Below are 12,501 nucleotides of genomic sequence, written 5' to 3' on the forward strand. Positions count from 1 at the left end.
ATATCTCTCAGTAATCAGTCTTAATGTAAACGGTTTGAACCATCCCATAAACGCCACAGGGTTGCAGATTGGATAAAAAGAAATGACCCATCCATTTGCTGTGTACAAGAGACTCATTTCAAACCCAAAGATGCATTCAGACTGAGAGTAAGGGGATGGAGTACCATCTTTCACACAAATGGACCTCAAAAGAAAGCTGGGGTAGCAATTCTCATATCAGATAAATTGGATTTTAAACTACAGACTATAGTTAGAGATGCAGAAGGGCACTATATTATTCTTAAAGGAAGTATTCAACAAGTGGATATGACAATTATAAATATATATGCCCCCAACAGGGGAGCAGCAAGATACACAAGCCAACTCTTAACCAGAATAAAGAGACATATAAATAAAAATACATTAATAGTAGGGGACCTCAACACTCCACTATCAGAAATAGACAGAACACCCTGGCAAAAACTAAGCAAAGAATCAAAGGCTTTGAATGCCATACTCGACGAGTTGGACCTCATAGATATATATAGAACACTACACCCCAGAACCAAAGAATACTCATTCTATTCTAATGCCCATGGAACATTCTCAAGAATAGACCATGTTCTGGGACACAAAACAGGTCTCAACCGATACCAAAAGATTGAAATTATCCCCTGCATATTCTCAGACCACAACGCTCTGAAATTGGAACTCAACCACAAGGAAAAATTTGGAAGAAACTCAAACACTTGGAGACTAAGAACCATCCTGCTCAGGAATGACTCGATAAACCAGGAAATCAAAAATCAAATTAAACAATTTATGGAGACCAATGAGAATGAAAATACAACAGTCCAAAACCTATGGGATACTGCAAAGGCAGTCCTAAGGGGGAAATACATAGCCATCCAAGCCTCACTCAAAAGAATAGAAAAATCTAAAATGCAGTTTTTATATTCTCACCTCAAGAAGCTGGAACAGCAACAGAGGGACAGGCCTAATCCACGCACGAGGAAGCAGTTGACCAAAATTAGAGCTGAAATCAATCAAGCAGAAACCAGAAGTACAGTAGAGCAGATCAACAGGACTAGAAGCTGGTTCTTTGAGAGAATCAATAAAATTGACAGACCACTGGCAAGACTTATCCAAAAGAAAAGAGAAAGGACCCAGATTATTAAAATTATGAATGAAAAAGGAGAGGTCACGACGAGCACCATTGAAATTGGAAGGATTATTAGAAATTTTTATCAACAGCTATATGCCAATAAACTAAGCAATCTGGAAGAGATGGAATCCTTCCTGGAAACCTATAAACTACCAAGATTGAAACCGGAAGAAACTGATTCCTTAAACAGGCCAATTAATTATGAAGAAATTGAGTCAGTGATAAACAACCTTCCAAATAACAAAACTCCAGGCCCGGACGGTTTTCCTGGGGAATTCTACCAAACATTCAAAGAAGAAATAATACCTATTCTCCTAAAGCTATTTCAAAAAATAGAAACAGAAGGAAAGCTACCAAACTCATTCTATGAGGCCAATATTACCTTGATCCCCAAACCAGGCAAAGACCCCCTCAAAAAAGAGAATTACAGACCGATTTCCCTAATGAATATGGACGCCAAAATCCTCAACAAGATACTTGCTAATAGAATCCAACAGTACATTAAAAGGATCATCCATCACGATCAAGTGGGATTCATACCTGGGATGCAAGCGTGGTTCAATATTCGCAAATCAATCAGCGTGATACATCATATCAACAAGAAAAGACTCAGGAACCATATGATCCTCTCAATCGATGCCGAAAAAGCATTTGACAAAATACAGCATCCTTTCCTGATTAAAACCCTTCAGAGTGTAGGAATAGAAGGTACATTTCTCAATCTCATAAAAGCCATCTATGAAAAGCCTACTGCAAATATTATTCTCAATGGGGAAAAGCTGGAAGCCTTTCCCTTAAGATCAGGAACTCGACAAGGATGCCCACTCTCGCCACTATTATTCAACATAGTACTAGAAGTCCTTGCAACAGCAATCAGACGACAAAAAGGGATCAAAGGTATTCAAATTGGCAAAGAAGAAGTCAAAATGTCTCTCTTTGCAGATGACATGATACTCTATATGGAAAACCCAAAAGAAGCCACTCCCAAACTATTAGAAGTTATAGAGCAATTCAGTAACGTGGCAGGATACAAAATAAATGCTCAGAAATCAGTTGCATTTCTGTACATGAATAACGAGACTGAAGAAAGAGAAATTAGGGAATCCATCCCATTTACAATAGCACCAAAAACCATACGTTACCTTGGAATTAACTTAACCAGAGACGTAAAGGACCTATATTCTAGAAACTATAAATCACTCTTAAAAGACATTGAGGAAGACATAAAAAGATGGAAAGATATTCCATGCTCATGGATCGGAAGAATTAACATAGTTAAAATGTCCATGCTACCCAGAGCAATCTACACTTTCAATGCTATCCCGATCAAAATACCAAGGACATTTTTCAAAGAACTGGAACAAACAGTCCTTAAATTTGTATGGAAACAGAAAAGGCCCCGAATCTCCAAGGAACTGTTGAAAAGGAAAAACAAAGCTGGGGGCATCACAATGCCGGATTTCGAGCTGTACTACAAAGCTGTGATCACAAAGACAGCATGGTACTGGCACAAAAACAGACACATAGACCAATGGAACAGAATAGAGATCCCAGAAATGGACCCTCGGCTCTTTGGGCAACTAATATTTGATAAAGCAGGAAAAAACATCCGGTGGGAAAAAGACAGTCTCTTCAATAAATGGTGCTGGGAAAATTGGACTGCTACATGCAAGAGAATGAAACTTGACCACTATCTCACACCATACACAAAAATAAACTCCAAATGGATGAAAGACCTCGATGTGAGACAGGAATCCATCAAAATTCTAGAGGAGAACATAGGCAACAACCTCTACGACATCGGCCAAAGTAACCTTTTTCATGACACATCCCCAAAGGCAAGACAAACAAAAGATAAAATGAATTTATGGGACTTCATCAAGATTAAAAGTTTCTGCACAGCCAAGGAAACAGTCAGAAAAACTAAGAGGCAGCCCACGGAATGGGAGAAGATATTTGCAAATGACACTACAGATAAAGGACTGGTATCCAAGATCTACAAAGAACTTCTCAAACTCAATACACGAGAAACAAATAAACAAATCAAAAATGGGCAGAAGATATGAACAGACACTTTTCCAATGAAGACATACAAATGGCTAACAGACACATGAAAAAATGTTCAAAATCATTAGCCATCAAGGAAATTCAAATCAAAACCACACTGAGATACCACCTTACGCCAGTTAGAATGGCAAAAATAGACAAGGCAAGAAACAACAATTGTTGGAGAGGATGTGGAGAAAGGGGATCCCTCCTACATTGTTGGTGGGAATGCAAGTTGGTACAGCCACTCTGGAAAACAGTGTGGAGGTCCCTTAAAAAGTTAAAAATTGAGCTACCCTATGATCCAGCCATTGCGCTACTGGGTATTTACCCCAAAGATACAGACGTAGTGAAGAGAAGGGCCATATGCACCCCAATGTTCATAGCAGCAATGTCCACAATAGCTAAATTGTGGAAGGAGCCGAGATGCCCTTCAACAGATGACTGGATTAAGAAGTTGTGGTCCATATATACAATGGAATATTACTCAGCTATCAGAAAGAACGAGTTCTCAACATTTGCTACAACATGGACAGCACTGGAGGAGATAATGCTAAGTGAAATAAGTCAAGCAGAGAAAGACAACTATCATATGATTTCTCTCATCTATGGAACATAAGAACTAGGATGATCGGTAGGGGAAGAAAGGGATAAAGAAAGGGGGGGTAATCAGAAGGGGGAATGAAACATGAGAGACTATGGACTATGAGAAACAAACTGAGGACTTCAGAGGGGAGGGGGGTGGGGGAATGGGATAGACCGGTGATGGGTAGTAAGGAGGGCACGTATTGCATGGTGCACTGGGTGTTATACACAACTAATGAATCATCGAGCCTTACATCGGAAACCGGGGATGTACTGTATGGTGACTAACATAATATAATAAAAAATCATTTAAAAAAAATAATAATTAAGATGGTAATTTTTATGTTGTATATATTTTACCACAATCAAATTTTTTCAAATTTTTTTAATTAAAAAGGGTAAAGCAATCATAGTTTAAATTGGCAGATGTAGTGTCCAGATAGGAAGGAAATAGAACTCTCTGCCCTGCACTGCTCAGTCCAGACATAATGAGAGGCAGGGCAACATGGAGTTCTTCCAGAGGAGTATGATGAGGACTTCTCTCCTAGGAAGACTTAAAGGATGTTAAGAATTTTCAAGTATCTGAAGATGGTCCCATAGAATAAGGAGCGATTCTACATGACTTGGAGTAGGACTAGAGTCAATAGGCACAAGTCAAAAGGAAGGCAATTTTACCCAACTTAAAGAGAAACATCCTTATATTTAAACAGAGTCCACTGCTTTAGGAGGTAGTGATCTCTCATAACCAGCCCTGCCTAAGAGTCTGTGTGACTGTCAGGGTCATTGCAGGAGCACTTCTGCAGTAGATGGATCTTGAGTTGAGTGATTTCTAAGTTGAAATCCAACTCTAAGATTCTTTGATGTAAAGGCGTCACCTTACATACCCACATAAGCCAGAAATCTCTGCCTCGGCATCTTTGCCAAATGGTTTCCAACACTGTCAAAACCTGATTTAAAAAACAGTAAAGCTCTGAGATATTTTCAGTCATGTATCTTACTCCCACCTATGATGTAGCTGGATGAGGAAGAGGTGAGTCAGATGAGAAATGAAAGAAGCCACACCTCACATTTAGTCCTTCCATGTGTCTGAGCAGAGCATCCAGGGGCTTGTGAACCACACCACAGTGGCTCTCTTGGGTATGACCAGTGGTCCATGCAGTCACTGCTTGTACACTCCCTATGGAAAACGTGGAGAGAGAGGACAGCATCCACAGACATTAGAATGACAGTTCACAAGCAGCTCATTGTGCTTTCACTTCTGCAAATTTGCGCAGGCTCTTCTGGAAAAAATCTGCACTCCCAACCCTATCAAACTCATCAGAGAATTAATCCCACATATTTATAAACCATAATGTCCTAATTCTTCTCTCTTCATTTGACTTTGAAGTTCAAAGAAGTGGTCCACTGTTTTTTAGAAAATTCCCTCCAAAGAAAGGTAGGAATTTCCAGATGGCTAGGAGCCACGTTTAGGAGATATAAGAGGAAAGAGCTTGAAGTAAGATTCAATAAACTACAAAAGCCCTCTCCTCTTTAGGATTTGTTTCTTTTGAGAGAAAAAAAAAAGCCAGAAAGCTAAAGAGCCATTGCCACACAGGAATTAATAAACGTTTTCACCATAATTGATTAAATAAAACCCGATAAAGAAACAAACAGGAAATCAGGGTTAGAAAAAGAGTCAGACTCCTTGACCTACTGGGTCTCCACCAGTTCAAAATACCTTGAATAAATTTTGTTTATTCATCCATTTACTCGCTTATTCATTCATCAACAAATAGTGAGTGCCTACTAAGTTCAAGAACCACCTAGGTACCAGGGATACAGCAGTTTTGAAAGTCAGACAGGAAAAAAATAGACAAAAAATGGTCCTCATTGAATTTCAAAAGGAAATAAATAAAATACATATTACATCAGATAATGACAAATGCTACAGGGAAAATGCAGTGGAGGAAAATAAGGAATGTTGAGTGTCATTATTTTAAATAAAGTGGTCAGGAAGGGTCTCCTGAGAAAGTAACATCAAAGCAAAGACCTAAAGGAGAAGGGAACAAAGTAAATGAACACCTGGAGAAGAACAGTCCGGGCCTGGAGAATAGCAGCTGCAAAAGCTCTAGGACAGCAGCATGCAAGGTGAGTTTAGGAACAGCAAAGAGACAAGTGGATACAAAATGAGTAAGGGGTGAGTCACAGCAAATGAGATCCAAGAAGTCACTTTGCATACCCACTAATCCTGCAGGGTCTGGTAGGCTTAAGGATTTAGATTTTCCTCAGAGCAAGCTGGAGAGCCATCTGATGGTTTTGCCTCAATCCTTTCACACACCGAGGATTTGTCCCTCATATGTTTGGAGCCCACAGATCTGAACTGGATGATACTGACCCAAATAGCATCTTATGCCTGTACAGGCTGTCATCTGACTCTTGGTCCCTGCACAAAGGTCCAGAAGTCCTGTCACCTGGGAGCAACATCCTCGGGGATGAACCAGCATGACCCCACAAAAGGTGTTGGCTGTCTAATCACAACAGCCCACTAATCACAACAGCCCACCCCTTCTAGGGAGGCAGAAAAGAAACAAAACAGTTTCTGTCTCTAAGGAGTTTATAATCCAGATAGAAAATCAAATGAATGCACACACACACACACACACACACACACACACACACACACAGGCTTTGCTTGTAGAGCAACTTATTCACAAGTGTAAAATTTTATACCACATGTATAGCTTTCTTATAATCTCACACACAAATCTTACATGAACCCTGCAAAGTAGTTATAGCTATGAATACCTTACAGATAAAGAAACTGGTGAGTTCTAATGACTTCCCACAAAAGGTTCAGCTAATTAACTTGTAGCAGAGCCAGAATTTGAACCCAGATCTTCAGAGTCCAAGTCCAGATGCCCCAGAGCTGGGCCATCTCTGATGAACCACTATGTGTATGAGGGACTACCTAAAAAAGAGTCCTCAGAATCTGGCAAAATTAATCAGATCTTTAGAGGAAGAGCTTTGAGCCAAGTCTTATACATGGAATGTGGACTGGTATCCTGGCAAAAGGCAAGAATCTGAGTATCTAGGGTAGTTCGAGGAGAGATGCAGAGGACCATCTCCCAAGTTAATGCAAGAAATAGCCAACAGATTGGGTGCTTGTGGGAAAGGGTCATTTCGGGAAGTGACTGAAGACTCTGTAAAAGAGGGCTTCATTCCTTTCTTCCGGACCTCCTACGCCTTTAGCACCCATGACCCCTTCTCTCCAGGCTCTCCTTCTCCTCAGGAAACTTAGGCTCCTTCACAAACTCCCCCCCCCTTCTGTCTCCTCCCTCTCCTCTTTCTGTATGCCAAGTGCTCCTCTGCCTTGGCTGCCACTTCATCATCTAGCAAATTCTTAATAAAAAAAAAAAAACAGGCACCTGGATCCCATTTCCAGAACCTAAGGTTACTGTGATGTGAGCCAAGCTATCTAGATTGTTAAAGTCTCCCCACCCTGGTCGTGGTTCTATTGCATAGCCCAGGTGAGAACCACTGTGACACACACACACACACACACACACACACACACACACACACACATACAGCCCACTCAATCTCATCTCTTCTTGAGGCTACAACCATCTCATTTCTGCTGCTGGTTTCCAAATCCCTGTCTCCAGCCCAGACCTCACTCCTGGCTTCCAGACCTACGTGTCCTATTGCCTCTTGGGCCTCCCTATCTGGTGTCTCACAGGCACTCAACATGCTCAAAATGGATCTCTTCCTCTCATGTCCCTCTCCCTGCTATCTATCTGTCCAAGGGCTCCAGACAAACCTGACCTCCTCCTGATTCCTTCCTCTTTCTTGTCTTCTATATCCAATATGTCAGCAGGCTTTATGGGTTTCTACTTCTTAAAACTTGATTCAAATGATTTTCTCCAGCCCACCTGTAAATACCTTAGTTTAAGCCTCCATTTCTCAACTATTTCGTTGCAATGGATACCTAAGTACTTTGCTGTCTCCTACCCACCCTTCCCTCTATCCATTCTCAGTGTTTCTGACGTAGTGACCTCTTCAAAATGCAAATCTGAGTATGTCATCAAGTCCTCTCCTGCCTTAAATCCTATAATGGCTCTCCGTAGTCTATAGGATAAAGTCTAAATTCCTTACCTTTGCCCACAAAATCCTTCATGATCTTTCCTGCTTAGCTTTTCCAACCTCACCTCTTATCCCTCCCTATCTCACACCCTACCCTCAACTTGTCCCACAGGATTCAGTACAAGCCCCACCTTCTCTAAGCTGCCCTCCTTGAGCCCACTGTCTGGGTGATGTGCCCCTTCAATGTACTCCCACGACACACTCTACCATAGCTTTTATTATCTGGATTAAAATAATGGGTTGACCTGCATGACTCCCTGACCACACTGTAATCTCCTCAAGGGCTGGGAACAGGTATTACTCCTCTTTGTATCTCTGGTTCTTCACACATCAAAAGTATTTAATTAAGGTTTGTTGAATAAACGAATGAATGAATGATGGATGGGGAAGGCCAGCTGGCAAAGAGAGTTGAACAACTGACTGTTAATTGTATATTTAGCAATAGGTAGTCACTATAAGATTCTTAATCAGAAAAGTTAGCATAATAAAAATGGTACTTGAGAAAGAATATTTTGATAATAGATTGTATGGTGTAGACTGGACACTAGATAGTGGGATGTTGGGCAAATCACTAAGCTTTATGAGCGGCAGGTTTTTCATCTAAAAAAAACTGGAGGGGCGCCTGGGTGGCACAGCGGTCAGGCGTCTGCCTTCGGCTCAGGGCGTGATCCTGGCGATCTGGGATCGAGCCCCACATCGGGCTCTTCTGCTATGAGCCTGCTTCTTCCTCTCCCACTCCCCCTGCTTGTGTTCCCTCTCTCGCTGGCTGTCTCTATCTCTGTTGAATAAATAAATAAAATCTTAAAAAAAAATAAAATAAAATAAAATAAAATAAAATAAAATAAAATAAACTGGAGTTTTATTACCTGTGGTACCTGTTTCATAAGAATAAAATTAAATTAAATTAAATTTGTAATAACTTTCTGAAACCATAAATCACTATACAAATGTAAGAAATTAAGATTATGTGAATGACAAGAAGTGTAGCCACCAAATAATTTTCAGTAAAATCCGAAGCAGCGGGGCATAGTGGCAAAGACAATGGGCTGAGTGGAACAACATCAGGCTAAAAAGCTTCTGCACAGTGAATGAAAAAATCAATAAAATGCAAAGGCAACCTACTGTGTGAGAGAAGATATTTACCAATCATACATCTAATAAGGGATTAACGTCGAAGATACATAAAGAACATACAACTCAATAACAGATAAAATCTGCTTTAAAAGTGGACAAAGAAATTGACACTTTTTCAAAAAAGATATACACATGACCAACTTGCAAATGAAAAGATGCTCAACATCACTCATGATCAGGGAAATGCAAATCAAAACCACAATGAGACGTCACCTTACACATGTTGGAATGGCTAATATCAAAAAGACAAGAAATAAGTGTTAATAAAGATGTGAAAAAGGGGAACTCTCATGAATGTTGGTGGGAATGTAAATTGGTACAGCCACCATAGAAAACAGTATAGAGGTTCTTCAAAAAATTAAAAATAGCGTTACCACATGATCCAGCAATCCCACTACTGGGTATGTAACCAAAGAAAACAAAAACTTTAATTTGAAAAGATATCTACACCCCTACATTCACTGTAGCGTTTCTTACAATAACCAAGACATGGAAACAGTCTGGTATCCATCAATGGATGAATGGATAAAGAAGATATAGTATATATGTATATATATTTGTGTGTGTGTATATATATTTATATACATGTAAATATATCACTATATGTTCACTTTATTTATATATGTTTATTTTATTCACACACACACATAACAGAATACTACTCAGGCATAAACAAGAATGAGATCTTGCCATTTGAGATAACATGGATGGACCTAGAAGGTATTACACTAAGTGAAATAAGTCAGACAGAGAAAGACAAATACTTCATGATTTCACTTATATGTGGAATCTGAAAAACAAAACAAAACGAATAAAACAAAACAAAACAAATCCCAGCCTCACAGTTACAGGGAACAGATTGGTGGCTGTCAAAGTGACAAGGGAAGAGGGAGGACAAAATGTGTAAAAGGGATCAAGAAGTAAAAACTTCCAGTTATAAAATAAATAAGTCATGGGGGTGTAATGTACAGCATGGGGAATATAGTCAGTAATGTTCTATTAACTTTGTAAGGTGACAAATAGTAACTATACTTACTGTGGTGATCATTTTACAATGAATACAAATGTCGAATCACTATGTTATACACCTGAAACTAATATAATTTTGTATGTCAATTACACCTCAATAAAAATTTTTAAAAAGAATGTGGGCTGAATGTCATGTGACCTTGGGCAGGTCACTTGGCCTCTCTAAGCCTCATTTTCCTCATCTGACAAATATGAATACCATACTCATAGGTTTATTTCGTTATTTTTGTATCTAATATAGAGCATGACAAATGGAAGGCGTTCAATAAATTATAGTTTCTCTTCCCTCCTGAGCAACCACTCTGCTTATCACTGTGAGATATGATCCCAAGCCTCTGACACAGGGACCAGAGCCCAGAGAAAAGGAGGGTAGGTGGAGAGCTGCACTTACTGAGACTTGTACTAGTACTTAAGTAGAACAAGAGATGGGAAACTCTTTGCAACAAAGTGAGAACCACAAGGAGATAATGGGCTAAATGATGCCTTAGATAAATGAATTACATCAAAGATAAATGGTGGATGGGAGGAGGCAAACAGCTCTGGAACTGGGTTTCCAAGCAAGCAAGTTCATGGGAGGGAATGGGCTAGACGGCTTGGGGTCTGGGAGTGAGGTCAGAGGAGAAGAATCCCTCCCTCACATCCTCCTTTTCCCTTGTGCTCATGAGTCACCCTGCAGCCTCAGGCAAGTCCATCCCACCTCTGCCTCCATCTCATCCCCAGGAAAATGGGCATCGTAACAATATACACATAGCAGAACACTGAAATTGTTCAGGGTCCTGAGAGCAAAAAGCCTCCGAGATGCCAGATCCTGATGATCAGAGATAAAGAACAGTCTAAGACACAAGTCCTAGATGTCCTGGGCACATGATAAGAAAAGGCCAATGGCAGGACAAATGTCCAGCAAACATGTCTCAACTTCAGCAAGTGGGTTTTTTGGCAATTTTCATAAAGAGACTTTGCCAGAATCCTGACACATAATAGGAAAAAGGATTTAATACAGAAATATAAAATAATCAGACTGAACATCCCATAATTACAGAAGATGACTATCAACTGATAGATAAAGGACAAAGATAAAGGACAGAGAGGAGGATAGATAGACAAAGGACAGAGAGGCAAATCTCCCAAGTGACTGTGATTCCAAGGAGGGTAATGATCCAGGCAACGGTTAGTGAAAGCAAGAGTCTGTGAAGGCATAAGTAGATCCATGTACAGGGATCTCTTCCTGACCTCATTTCTCTCTCCTGGGATCCGATCTCCAGGGATCTATTCCCAGGATTCTGCATTTAGATGTCAAGGGAAGGAAAAAAATGGAGATCCTTCAAAAATTCTCTTCTTGCTTTTTTCCTCTAGGCTCAAAGCTTATATGATCTCATTTCTTCTAGCACCCCCACCCCCAAGAGGAAGGGAGGAAGCAGGAGTCATTATCTTAATTTCATACATAGACACTCAGGACCTGGTGCGTTTAAGTGACTCACCTAAGGTCATAGAGAATACCAGTGTCTAAGCTGGACCCACAGCAGGAGTCCTGCCCCCCACCCTGCCAGCTCCCAATTTACCCCATGGCTAGCCAAAAGCTAATTAAAAAATAACTGTTCCTTAAAAAGATACATTCTTACCCCCTGACACTACCATGTACCAAAAATATCAAATGCACAGTTCTGGGAGGAAATTTGGTGGGGATAACACAAGGCCATTCAACATTATTATGTTGAAAAATTATTGATGCAAATGATTTCAAAATGTTGCTCAGCATATAGTATAGCCTGCATGATCTGTACGCCTAAGACCTGCATGATAAGTTACGTCCAAACACCTACCCCACAATCAACACTCGTTTCTTACATTACAGGTGGCATAAGGAGCCAGGGCAAAAATGAAAAGTTCGGTTCATGAGACATGTGATTCATCTCCTGGCCTTGGGTGCAAGCTCATGCCTAGAAGGTTCGTGCAGTAAGGAGGATCTTTCACCTACTCTTCCCATGAAAATTATGAGGGGAGCATTTTCTCCCCTCCCAATACTCCATAGAGCACAATGAAGTCCCATAAAGAGCCACAGAAAGAAGGAAGGGGGGGCGCCTGGGTGGCTCAGTTGTTGGGCGTCTGCCTTCGGCTCAGGGCGTGATCCTGGCGTTGTGGGATCAAGCCCCACATCAGGCTCCTCTGCTGGGAGCCTGCTTCTTCCTCTTCCACTCCCCCTGCTTGTGTTCCCTCTCTCGCTGGCTGTCTCTCTGTGTCAAAATAAATAAATTAAATCTTTAAAAAGAAGAAGAAGAAGAAGTAAGGGGACTGCATACCGCCTGTCTGAGTGCGATATGCTTGAGAGTCTCAGCTTGAATTTCCTCAGGGGTATTCCATAGAATGTCACTGTCAGTAGACAGAGCAAAGGAAAAAATAGAGCTGATGGTCTTTGAGTTTCAGATATGGTTTACGCTAGAGCC

The sequence above is a fragment of the Ursus arctos genome, unplaced genomic scaffold (genome assembly GCF_023065955.2).
Source record: "Ursus arctos isolate Adak ecotype North America unplaced genomic scaffold, UrsArc2.0 scaffold_12, whole genome shotgun sequence".
Lineage (NCBI taxonomy): Eukaryota > Metazoa > Chordata > Mammalia > Carnivora > Ursidae > Ursus > Ursus arctos.